Source organism: Microcebus murinus, chromosome 2 (genome assembly GCF_040939455.1).
Source record: "Microcebus murinus isolate Inina chromosome 2, M.murinus_Inina_mat1.0, whole genome shotgun sequence".
Classification (NCBI taxonomy): domain Eukaryota; kingdom Metazoa; phylum Chordata; class Mammalia; order Primates; family Cheirogaleidae; genus Microcebus; species Microcebus murinus.
This window is the reverse complement of record NC_134105.1, coordinates 51,218,561-51,231,924: the sequence shown is the minus strand read 5'-3', so window position 1 is coordinate 51,231,924 and position 13,364 is coordinate 51,218,561. Positions and strand designations below refer to the sequence as shown.

The 13,364-nt window shown below is 37.2% G+C and overlaps 1 long non-coding RNA gene across 1 annotated transcript in view; it reads right to left on the bottom strand.

Moving 5' to 3' along the window:
* Nucleotides 1-12,976, bottom strand: part of LOC142876840 (uncharacterized) — a 42,320-nt gene extending 29,344 nt beyond the window's left edge. The window contains exon 1 of the long non-coding RNA XR_012923658.1: nucleotides 12,782-12,976. This is a non-coding gene — a long non-coding RNA (uncharacterized LOC142876840). The remainder of the gene's footprint in view (nucleotides 1-12,781) is intronic.
* Between the last annotated feature and the right edge of the window lie 388 nt (nucleotides 12,977-13,364).

Below are 13,364 nucleotides of genomic sequence, written 5' to 3'. Positions count from 1 at the left end.
ATAACCCCATCTGAAACTCCAGTTTACATCAGAAAGAGGGCTTTCCAACAGGCTTAATTACGTCATTCCCCATCCTCGTTCTTCTTGGAACTCTCTGTGCAGCCGACATTGTAGAAATGTTCAAAGAGACCCACGGTGGCTCCAAAAGAACATTTTTATAAGCAATGTTGAGGGCTGACTATACAAATTGATAATAGAAGCACTATAGGATCTGTTATGACTAATCTGTTTTTAGAATAGTAATGAAAAATGACACGAGTTCTAGCAGAAAGGGAAATAGGCTGGCCTCTCTGAGTGTGTGTATGTGTGTCTGCATGTGATGGCAATAAAGCATTTATGTAAGCAACCTTGAAGATCATCTGTATCCTAACACCTGAATAAGATGCAATGCTCTCTATGGCAACAGAGGGATGCAATAACCCCAGGAGTTTTAAATGCACTTTAGAGCCCACCTGAGGGCTAAGGGTTTGAATCCTGGCTCCCTCGTCTCTACTCTATGCTTTGTTTCTCATTTGTAAAATGGATATAATCACAGCATCTACATCATGATTAAAGGAGAAAATAATACACATAAGGCACTTAATCCAGAGCAGTGCCTGCCCCATAGTGAGCACTAAAGATAGTTTTGTTATAAATTCACATAATAATGAACTGCTCTACTGAATTTTCTCACAATTTTTCCCTGTTTTACAAATGAAGAAATGTTTTATGGGTGAAGAAATAGAGACTTAAGAGAAGTTAAGTGAATTGTTAAGTCAAATAATGAGTGTTAGGGCTGGAATTTGAACCCAGGTAGTTTTAATCCAAGAATTTAAACCCAAGTAATTTCCAACTACTGAATATAGCTCTACTTCAAGTGTATTCTCTCTGCCTGGCATCTTTAATATCAGGCCTCTGTCTGCATTTCAGTCACATGAAAGGAATATGAATTTAGTTGTCTGAAAGAGGGTTCCTTTCACTGACCTAATAGCAGATTTGCTTATAAATATATGCAGCATTTAATTAATACTTTTAGAATAGAAGTCATAGCAGTACCCTTGAACAATCCATCCTATTCTTTGGCCCTTTTCTTCAAAAGAAGCACGAAAATTTTAGATTCTGGTAAATCACAATAAAGGATGCATTTGATAATCTAATGTTTGCTCTGAAATTGACCTAAACAAGTCTTGACCTCATTAGTCTGGAATAAAATTTAATTTCTTTGGGTGTGAAACAACCTTCCTTTCCCATCAGCTATTATTGAAGCCAAAGGTTTTTCAGTTGCATACAGCATTCAAGATTTGATCTAATGGATATTTGTCTCACCCAAACTCCTCCTGCACCTTCAATGTCCTTTATTACCATTTTTTCCTAGTTCATATTGACAAAGCTCAGTGTTATGATGTTCTCTCTGTACAATCCACAATTGAATAGGATAAATATTGACCAGAACATAGGAAAACCTTGGAAGTATGACAACACTGACTTGGAAGCAAATTGTCAGTTTAAAAAGAAGTGTGTGATAAGTAAATAAATTTGTAATGGCCAGACACAGTGCCTGTAAACCCAGCACTTTGGGAGGCAAAGATGGGAAGATCACTTAAGGTCAGGAGTTAGAGACCAGCCTGGGCAACATGGCAAGACTCTGTCTCTACAAAAAAATTAAAAAATTAGCTGGGCTTACAGTGAGCTATGATCAGGCCACTGCACTCCAGCCTGGGTGACAGAGAGTGACTGTGTCACTAAAATAAATACATAAATTTTTTTAAAACAAGAGGAGGTATGTGTATATAACAAAAAGCCCACATGGATGTTAGTAAACTAGATTTAAAAATCTAGAAATAAAATATTTCGTCAGTGTGAATATATTAGATAAGCACTTATGAAGAATTTCTTGTGTTCCTTGATCAACAATATGTATTAAGCTCCTACTATAGTCCAGGTACTATCTAGGAACCAGGAGTATAGCAATGAATAAGACAGAAGTCCCAATTTTCATAGAGCTCATAGTCTAGTGGAGGGATACAGACACACAATTAAAAATATGTAAGGCAGTGATAAGGGTTCTAAAGATAAAGGAAACAGGGAAAAGGACAGTGACAGGTATGGGGGTGGCTTTTCAGATAAAGTGATCAGAGAAACTGTCTTTAAGAGGGTACCTTTCAGCAGGCACTGGCATGGACAGACAGAGCCTTGTAGTTATCTTGAGGAAGAACATTGTAATAAGAGAGAATGGCAAATGTAAAGGAGTAGCTGAGAAACACCAAAGAATAAGGATGGCAAGAGGGGAAAGCAGCAAGAGATGAGGTTAGAGAAGTAATGGTAGCCCCAATTATATAGGTCCTCATGGGGCATTTTAAGGACTTTGAACTTATGGTAAGTGGCCCTTAGTAGTTGATATTCATGGGCTGATGCCATCCACGCCTAGGGTTGCTGTGACACCACAACTCCCTCAGAAACTTAGTAAACTAGCCTGTAATCCTAGCACTCTGGGAGGCCAAGGCAAGAGGATTGCTTGAGGTCACGAGTTCGAGACCAGGCTTAGCAAGAGCAAGACCTCTGTCTCTACAAAAAATAAAAAAATTAGAAAAATTAGCTAGGCATAGTGGCACCTGTAGTCCCAGCTGCTCAGGAGTCTGAGGCTGACTGGCTTGAGCCCAGGAATTTGAGGTTGTTGTGACCTATAATGACCCCACTGCACTCTAGCCTGGGCAACAGAGTGAGACTCTTGTCTCAAAAACAAAAAGAAAAAAAACTTAGTAAACTTAGACTTTATTCCTTCAGGTTAATTCCATGTTGAGACTGGTTGAGTGACCAGTTTTTTGTAACATCAGGCTCTACTTTTTGTCAGTCTATGGGTATGAAATGGTATCTCATTGTAGTTTTAATTTGCATTTCTAAGATTACTAATAAATTTCAGAACATTTTTGTGGTATTATTTGTCTTTTTCTTATTGATTTATAGAAATATTGTATTTTCTGAATACTGATTATCTAATTATGTGCCTAATACACACACACACACACACACACGTGTGTATGTATAACATTCTGCAAGTCTTTGCTTTTTGCTATCTTTACAGTGTCTTCTGATGAACAGAAGTTCTTAATTAATGTGGTCAAATTTATCAATCTTTCTCTTTACGGTTTGTGCTCTTTGTGTTTTGTTTAAGTAACATTTCTTTCTCCCAAGTCACAGATATTCCCTTATACTTTTTTCTAAAAGTTTTAGAATTTTACCTTTGATATGTACATTTTTAATACACATGGACTTGATATTTATGTTCACTGTGAAGCATAGATCCAGTTCCGCTTTTTCCATGCAGGTAACTAATGGTCTCAACTGATCTGAGCCCCACTTGTTGACCACTCCATCTTTTCACTAGTTTTTAGCAGTGCTGTATCTGCTACATATCAAATTTTTTATGCTCCACTGGTCTCTTGGTCCCTTTGTCTTTATGCTAGTCACTCACTCATTTAGTATAGCTTTATCATAAGACTTGCTGCTTCTTTTTCAGAACAATTTTGGTCATTCTTGGACCCTTGGTCTTTTAGGTTTTGTCATGTCGAGTTTTCAAGTAAAACACAGATTATTTTTAGCTTTTTATTTTAATGTCATTGAATATATTATTTTCCATCTGAATAGATATAACATCTCAAGATATTTATTCTACAAATTCATAAATATGGTGTATCGTCTATCAATTCTGGTATGTTGAATATATTTTAATAAATTTAACAATTGTCTCCATAAAGATCTTTACTTTTTCAGATTATTCCCAGGGGTGTATTTGTGTGTGTGTGTGTGTGTGTGTGTGTATAAAATTGCTATTATAAATTGAATTATAACTTTTTATTTCAACTCTTTTTGAGTTTTGTTGCTGTTGTATAGAAATACAATATTTTTGTATATTGATTTCTATCCAACAATTATCTAAACTTTTTAATCAATTTTAGTATTATATCTTTAGTTTGTTGTAGGTTTTTCTATATTAAATCATCATATAAATTCCTAATAATGAAAATTTCCTCTCTTTCCTTCTAATTCTTATACTCTTATTTTTCTTGTTATTTTGTTTTAGGGTTTTTGTTTTGACTTAAGGAGACTTTATTGTGTTTTCTGGTAACATCAACAAATTACCTGAAACATAATGTGTCTGAAGTTGTATCACTGAATATTGTTTGCTATAGGTTTAGGGGGAATACCCTTTAATAGGTTATGAAAATTCCTTTTATTTCTAGTTTTATATAAGTTTTCTTTCCCCAATCATGAACAGATACTTAATTTTTTTCAAAAATGTTTCCTTCATACATTGAGATAATAAAACTGTTTTCTCTTCTAATCTTTTATTATGCTGAATTTTATTAACAGACTTTTCCAAAGTGAAAGTACATTTATATATCTGAAATAAATTGAACTTGATTATAATGTATTAATGTCTTATATACATTGCCAAAATTATTTTTAAATAATACACTGTTTTGAATTATTGTACCTATGTTTTAAAGATTTATTCACTTTACTTCCAGAATGAAACGACTTGGACAAATTTTTCCTATCTTTTATTTTCTGGAACGAAAATAATATAGGGATTTTCTGTTCCTGGAAAATGTGTTTGAACTCACCTGTAAAATCAACAAGGTCTCCATACATTTAGAAGTAGGGGAGCAAAAGCTGTGGGTGGATAACCTTGTTATGTTTTTGATGTATTTAATTTTCTATTTCACCTTTAGGCTATTTTTTCAGAAATCCACTTTTCTAGACTGTTACGGGAAGAACTATGTTCCCAGAAAATTCATAGGTTGAAGGCCTACCCACTAGTTCCTCAGACTGTGGCTGTTTAGAGATACAGCCTTCAAAGAGATGATTAAATTAAAATGAGGCTGCTGGGGGGGGGGCTAATCCTCTCTGATTAGTGTTCTTATAAGAGGAAATTTGACACACACAAAAATTTGACAGCTGGGTGAGGACACAGTAGGAAGGAAGTCCCCTCCCAAGCCAAGAAGAGAGGTCTCAGAAGAAATCAAAACTGCCAACACCTTGATATTGGATTTCCATCATCCAGAACTGTAAGAAAATAAACTTCTGTTGTTTAAGCCACTTAGTCTGTGGTATTTCGTTACATCAACACTAGCAAACTCATACACACCTACACATTTATGGAAATATAAGCTAGTTGTTCACAAACACTATTTTTTTCTTTCCTTTTTTTATTGTGTACTTTGCTCATTCAGATCTCTTTTTTTTATCAGCCTTGCTGGAGGTTTCTCTGTGTTACTAAGAGCAAACCAGACAGACTTCCTGGTTCAAATTTTAGCTCTGCCATTACTAGTTGTATAAACTTTGACAAGTGGCCGGGCATGGTGGCTCTGGCCTGTAATCCTAGCTCTCTGGGAGCCTGAGGCCAGTGGATCGTTTGAGTTCGGGAGTTAGAAACCAACCTGAGCAAGAGCGAGACCCTGTCTCTACTATAAATAGAAAGAAATTAATTGGCCAACTAAAATATATAGAAAAAATTAGCCGGGCATGGTGGCGCATGCCTGTAGTCCCAGCTACTTGGGAGGGTGATGCAGGAGGATTGCTTGAGCCCAGGAGTTTGAGGTTGCTGTGAGCTAAGCTGACACCACGGCACTCACTCTAGCCTGGGCAACAAAGTGAGGCTCTGTCTCAAAAAAAAAAAAAAAAAAAAAAAAACTTTGACAAGCAATTTAACTTCTCTTGGCTTTGTCTTCCTCTTTTGTAAAATAGGATGATTATAATACCCACATAATATATATATATATATATATATATATATATATATGAAATCTAAAAAAAATCTCAAACCTTTAAATTTCCTCTGCTTTAGCTACTTCCAGCAAATTTTGATACCAGATGTATTATCATTTACCTGTAGCTATTTTGTAATTTTATTTTAAATTGCCATTTATTGTAAAGGTTACCTGACACTCAATATTCTGTTTTGGTTTGTTTCCAGAGATATGGGGGTTTTTATGCTCCTTCTATCATTTTTAGGTTCATCTCAGTTTTTCCTTGACACATTTGTCTCTACACAGCTCACCAGACACAGGGTTTACAGGCACCATATCTTCTTGTGCTTTTCTGAGGATGCCAAACTATTTCTTAAATATTCCTCTGGATCCCAAAGAAGCTTGTTTTCACATGTGTACTCTTCCCCCCAAGTTATCGTGGTATTGTTTATTTTCTTTGTTGATCAGTACCATTTTTTTCCACTATAGGGACTATTTTATTTTTTCTTCTCTATTTCTTCTTCAACAAGGCAAGACCTATTCAAGCTCCAGGTTTTCAATATGTAGGGTGAGTGGAGTTTCCCTTGGTCCTGTTCTTTGTTCATTGATATGGTCATGGACTACTTTTCTCAAATGTAGAACTGAAGACTGGCGCTGCTTTTATTCTAAAAGCTAGCATCTAACTGACTTCCTTCTTCTACTTTTTATGAGCAAACATGTTTCTTCCAGTCAACTGAGGGGTTTTGTTTGTTTGTTTTGTTTTGGTGAGCTGAACTGAGTAAGCACCCACTAATACCAAGTTTCTATCTTTCAACTTAAACCTCCCAGACTGCATTCCTATATTCCTGGGAATTGCCTTCTTAGAATGCAATGAATGGTGCTGCTTGTCTTCTATTTTCTGCCCAATTGATTTGGGGGATTTGTGGCTTAGTATCTACCTGGCATTAAGAAGGTGACAGTTGAGTTTGATGGTGGATATAAGATCAGAAAATATGTTTTCTGTCTTAGAAAGCAGCTTTTAAAAGTCTACTAAACACATTTACTATTGTCTGGGTGAGTGAAGAAGTATAAATATTGACCTACCTTGTATCAGGTGATATTTCTGGAAATGAAGTTGCTATATCCAAGATGTTGCTTTGGAAATTGTTTCATGGTGTGTCTTGTCTCTATCACTTCTGCACATGTAACCCTGGGGACAAGTTTATTGGCTCTCTGACTCTGTTTCTTCATCTATGCAAAGGGGATACCTACCTCATTGGGTTATTATGAGGCATAAATGAGATAATTCATGCTAAATACTTAGAACTGTACCTGAATATAATAAATGTTCCATTTTCATTATCATCATAAATCAGTTACTGCTACTGTCATTATTGTAAAAAAGTCTTATACTGACAGCTATGAGACTTAGATCTGCTTTTATCTCTTGCAGCTGAATAATCTTGAGCTTTATTTTCTTTTCTGTGCTTTAATTTTTTCATTTGTAAAATTACAGTGTTGGGATATATAATCTTCAAAATCCTGCCTATTCTGATATGCTAACATTCTGTGCAAACTGAATGTGGCAACATTTTGCTTCATGTGTCCTTTGAGAATGGAAATTCTTTATAAGAAATCTATATGAAAAAAAGCACAATTCTTTCTAAACCCCACGAAGGCAAACTGGGCCTGGGGCATGCACTTTACCACAAAGGTACCCTTGTCCTCAAGAAGATTTGGCCTTGATCAAATGTAGGAAGGTTTTGCAATATCTTTTTATTTATTTATTTATTTATTTATTTATTACCTCCTCTCTGGGCTTCTTTCCCTTCATTTCAAATTCCTGGGTAATTTTACATATGAACATGCTATTCTTCTCCAAATTGAGTTAGATTCTATATCAATTGATTCACTGACTAACTACACTTTAATATATAAAATGAATTGTGTTTCATTCATATTATTAAATCAAAAATTTTTCATTCTCAATACAATGTAGAGCTTTCTTTCCCTGGCAAAAGAATCTCAGACATCATTAAATAGGCATAAAATATATTTGGGGAGAAAACAGTCCTACAAATCACACATTCATGATTTCTCCTACCAGGCTGAGGCTTTACCCTCAATACTACCTAAGTCAGACGAGAGCCCATGATGGCAGGATATTTTCTACCAGGTTTGTGCAGAATCCATCACAAGACCCCTCAGCCAGATGCCACCCAGCCCAGCCTGCCAAAGCCTACTTCTTTCCTTTTACAGCCTTAGTACAGGTACACAGCCATCTCCACTTCCCAGAATCACAACTTAACTTGCCACAACCTACTGTCCACCCCAAGAAATGGAGATACTTAAAATAATTCCAAGCCCAGGAGTCAAAGGATGGTCTATATGATCCAGAGCCAGTGCACTTGGTATTTGTTTAATTGCCTACTTGGGAACAGCATTTCCCAAAGTGTGTTCAGCAAAAAGCTAGTTCTGTGAACTATAAATAGGCTTGGTGAAGTAGAGGTAAAAGATACTATGGTCACATAAATTTGGGAAGCACTATGCTAAACAAAATTAAACAACCTTGTTTTAGAACAGGACTCCTCAGAGCCTTTAATCTACCATTATACATTGTAAATATCTAAGAGATTCCCAAGGTCTTTTAACCATGGGCCCATATTTTCCAAGGACATCTGTGAAAGTATGGATTCATATTTGGCAAACAGTCACTCATTCTGCCCCCATGATGGGGCAGTAAAGTATACTTCCCACCCCCACTGATGCTGGGCTTGGCCATGTCACTTACTTTTGCCAATGGAGTGTTAAAAGATGTGATTGGCACCAGGGCCTTAAATATTTCTGTACATATTAGTCTGTCTCTTACACTTCTGTCTTTTCCATGAGAACCTGTTTTGGTTAGCCACTTGTCCCAGAATGATGAGAAATACCTGCAGAAGACCTGAACCCAACCAGCATCTTGGAACCAAGCCTAGGTGACCTCTGACCTTAAAAGAGAACTACCCAATAGAGCCCAGCCTAGAACAGTCTTCTTGACATTGTTTCTTTTCTTCATTCATACTATTTTTTTCCATCACAAGAACTAGTATTTCTTTGTTTCTTCTGTACTCCTTCTTAACCAAGGAAAGACCTATTCAAGCTCTAGATTTTCAATAGACAGGGTTAGCTGAGTTCCCCTGGTCCTGCTCATTGTTTCTTGGTATAGTGTTGACTACATTTCTCAAATCTAGAATTGAAGAGCAGACGTACTGGTACTGATCTCATTCTAAAACTCACCTTCTAACTGACTCCCTTCTGGTCTACCTCTACTTTTTGTGGTTAACATATTCCTTTCACTCAATTGAGCCCTTTGTTTTCATGTTTTTGTTTTTGTTTTTGTTTTTGTTTTTGAGACAGAGTCTCACTCTATTGCAGGGGCTAGAGTGCCATGGCGTCAGCCTAGCTCACAGCAACCTCAAACTCCTGGGCTCAAGCAATCCTTCTGCCTCAGCATGCACCACCATGCCTGGCTAATTTTTTCTATATATTTTAGTTGGCCAATTAATTTCTTTCTATTTTTTAGAAGAGATGGGGTCTCGCTCTTGCTTAGGCTGGTTTTGAACTCCTGATCTTGAGCCATCCACCCACCTTGGCCTCCCAGAGTGGTAGGATTACAGGCGTAAGCCACCGCGCCCGGCCAGCCCTTTGTTTTTTAAGTGTGCTGAACTGATAAAGCACCCACTAAGACCAACTTTCTTCCTTTCAACTTAAACTTCAAAACTGAATTCTATTTGAACTGCAGACAAGGAAGCTTGAGAATGTATACAACCACTTAGATATTGAGGTTGGCATGCAGCAAAACTTGACTAAATACATCTCACCTAAGTAGAGTTCCATGCAAACAATTTGCACAAATGAGCTCTGGAAGCCTTCAAAATCCCTTTTTCTACCAACCTACCATCATCATTCCAGTGTTTAAGAAAATTAGGGAAGCCTTTTAGACTTAATATAATTTTACAGTTTTCATTTTGATTCTCCTTTTTATATTTCCACAAAATAGAGTTACAGCTTGTGGATTCAGATGGGCAGCCCCATAACCCAACCATATGGGGGACTTGCAGGGCCAATAATTGGCAGAGATGTCAGTGGGACCCAGGTCTCCTGGATCATAGCCCTGGTGCATCTCCATGACACTTTGCTACACCCGTTAATTTTCATAAGAAGCTCTTCATGCTCTTCTGCATATTTACTTCCAAATTTCTATTTTCGGATCTATTGTCTCATCTGAAAAGAAATCCCATAATTAAAGAATGACTTCAAAACAACCTCCAGTTGAATAATATTAAGGGGTTGCATATTTTGAGCACTAATAATACCAAGAAGCCTTCCATTTATTTAGCTGAACAAAAATAGTAATCCAATGTCCTCTCTCCCAAATGGACCAAGTAACTTTAAAAGCTACTCTAGAGGTATGGAGAGCTGTGAGAAATGACTAAATAGCACTGAAAGCTGTACTCTGCTCTTTAAAAATTCAAAAATTGGGCAATCTGGGTGGCAGGAAGATGTGTTCTAAGGGAACCAGGACACATCCCTGAACAAGTTCCAGAATTTGTAAGGAGTTATGTGCTCAAGTATTGAAACCAATAGCTGAGCGGTGTTTAAAAAAATATATTCCTCTTGAACTCTTTTGAGGGCAGGGGGTCTCTTCAGCATGGCCTTCCCCTTGTGCGTGGCACCTGTTACTGGCCAGGTGGCAGGTGGCCCCAGCCACAGTGTGCACTGCTTTGATGCTGCAAGGCTCCTGCTCCCAGTGCCCCACACAGAGATCCTAGGAAGCATTTAAATGATGTCTTAAAGTCCCACCCATCAAAGATACTGCTCTTACATGGCACTGCCTTACACTTCTTGTAGGAGTGGAAAGTAATACAGTATTTCTGAAAGGCACTTTGACAATTTTATACATTCATGCATACATCCCTGGACAAAGAGGTATTAAACTACCTCTCGATGCCAGGCTCTCTTCTAGGGGCTGTTGATACTGTATAGAACAAGGCAGACAAAACGTTCTGCCCTTATAGAGCTGATATTCTAGTGTGGAAGGAAGGGGGAGGTAGGGATGGGAAATAAGTTACTCTGAGGGAGAAAATAAGTTAATTAAAAGGTAATTACTAAATAGAAGGTGAGATAGTCTACAGAGAAATTCTATGCAGTAATGGGGACAGGGAATGGAGGTGGGTTATAATTTTAAATAAGGTGGCCAGGGAATATCTATCTCATGGATAAAGCAACATTTATCCTAATATGTTTAAAAGAAGACTATACTTTCAGGGGTCATTTCTACAGTTTGTTAATAATATGTTTAAAAGTCTATAGCTACAAAAAAGAAAAACTAGAAACACAACAAAGGGCTATCTGTAATTATCTTTAGAAGATACGATTTGGGGTAATTTTTTTTGTGTGCTGCATTCTGCATGCGTGTGCTTGTGTGTTTTTAATTAATTGGAATTTTTGAGGATGTACTCAGGCATCTCTATTTTTTAAAAGCTCCTCCAAACAATTCTGATGCACAATCAGATATAGAAGTGTTTCCTTCCCACCTTACATTTTAGATTCTGTGCTCAAAATGCATTGTCAAATGACCCTGATAAGTAAGTCTAGGCATATTGAATTCAATATTTTAAGTTCCATGTATTTTTAAAACTTCCTGAAATTGCAATTCCAGTTCCCATGAATTGAATTATCAAAGAGTCATACATAAATACCTCATCAGAGACATTAGTGAGAGATTAGTGATATAATCCACGTAAAGAGGTTGGCACTGTGCTCATTAAATGTTTAGCTGCTATTGTTGTTGTTGTTCTTACTATGAGAAACAAACTGACATACTGTTTGATCTTGACCTTGGAAAGGGAGTAGGATACGGGTAAAGGATGTGGATAAAGGCCGATGCTGGATTATCTAGTAAGGAGGAATGCATGGGGAGTGAGCTATTGCTTGAGCTACGGGATCACAGGGCCATGAGTCCATCATGTGAAACTGTGTTCACTGCTTTGTCCCAGCACTTAGCACAGTACCTTACACAAAAAGAGATGTAAATATTTGTTGAATGTTCAAAGCATTTTAACCACAACTGAATGCATGTTCATTTTAGACATGTCCTCAGGCAGTTTCTATGACATCAGTTGCCAGTTTTAACAAAGAACTAACCAGAGCCATGCTGAAAAAATGAGTTAACCAAGGAATATTCAAGTTATAAAAATCAAATGTAAGGCCGGGCGCTGTGGCTCACGCCTGTAATCCTAGCTCTTGGGAGGCCGAGGCGGGCGGATTGCTCAAGGTCAGGAGTTCAAAACCAGCCTGAGCAAGAGCGAGACCCCGTCTCTACTATAAATAGAAAGAAATTAATTGGCCAACTGATATATATATAAAAAATTAGCCAGGCATGGTGGCGCATGCTTGTAGTCCCAGCTACTCGGGAGGCTGAGGCAGAAGGATCACTCAAGCCCAGGAGTTTGAGGTTGCTGTGAGCTAGGCTGACGCCACGGCACTCACTCTAGCCTGGACAACAAAGTGAGACTCTGTCGCAAAAAAAAAAAAAAAAATCAAATGTAATAATTTGTTGGATTTGTATGTAATAATAACTCATTTATCTGATGGGGTTAGGAAATTAGTAATTTCTAAGAATAAAAATATCCCTAAAAAGTTTTTCAATTTTGTTTTAACAAAGTTGAGTAGAAATATTTTTAATTTTTATTACAAATACCTGTGGCTTTTTCAAGCACTGCACATAGAACAAAATTCAGCATTTCCTTTAATGAATCTGTGTCAGTTATGAATCAAAAGTTGTGAGCAGACAAAAGATACCTTTGTCTAACTTAAGCAAATAAATATGTATTTTATTAGAATGTTTTAGAGTAATCCCCCAAATGAAATGAAAATTAGATAACCAATCATGAAAAGATCAGGGACCATGCAGCTCCAAGGTTCTCTGTGGAAGGGAAGAATTCAGGGTACCACCACAGGGATGAACTAGCCTAACAGTTTTGTGTCACTCTGCTCCACATCCAAATTTCTACAAGAAGGCAACTGACCTGGCTTGGATCATAGGCCCGATCTTGTCCAGGGAAGGTGAGAACACCTTAAGTGACAGTTCCTCTGGAACCGAATACAACTTGAGAAGGGTCGTTTTCCAAAGTAAAACCACAGTCCCGCTTCTAGAAGAGAGCAGAATGAATCCCAGGCATGGGAAAACAGGGTCCACCATAAGAATTAGTGATCATTCCGAACATCAATTACAGTACTAAGTTATAATTCAAGGATGTTCTTGGAAACTAATCAACTGTTCAAAGCTAATTTTTCCCTTTACTTCATGGTCTCAGGCTTTTGTACTTTTCGAGTCTCTAACTTTTATAATTCTTTTGTCTCTCTTCTCTTTTTAAAATGATTGTTTACTTCCTACTTTCAACTTACCTACCTTTGGCAGTTTCTATTCATTCTCTTCTTTTACTTGCCAGTGGACTAGGAAACAAAAGAACCAAGCTTGTTGAATGTGTGTATGTAATGAGACTGTGAATCAGTGTGGGTCTATGACTAAGGCATGTGATAAATGCATTCATTTGGTGTCATCTAGATTGGCTGCTCAGAGACTTCTCTTGCTATGTTTAGTTGTTTAGC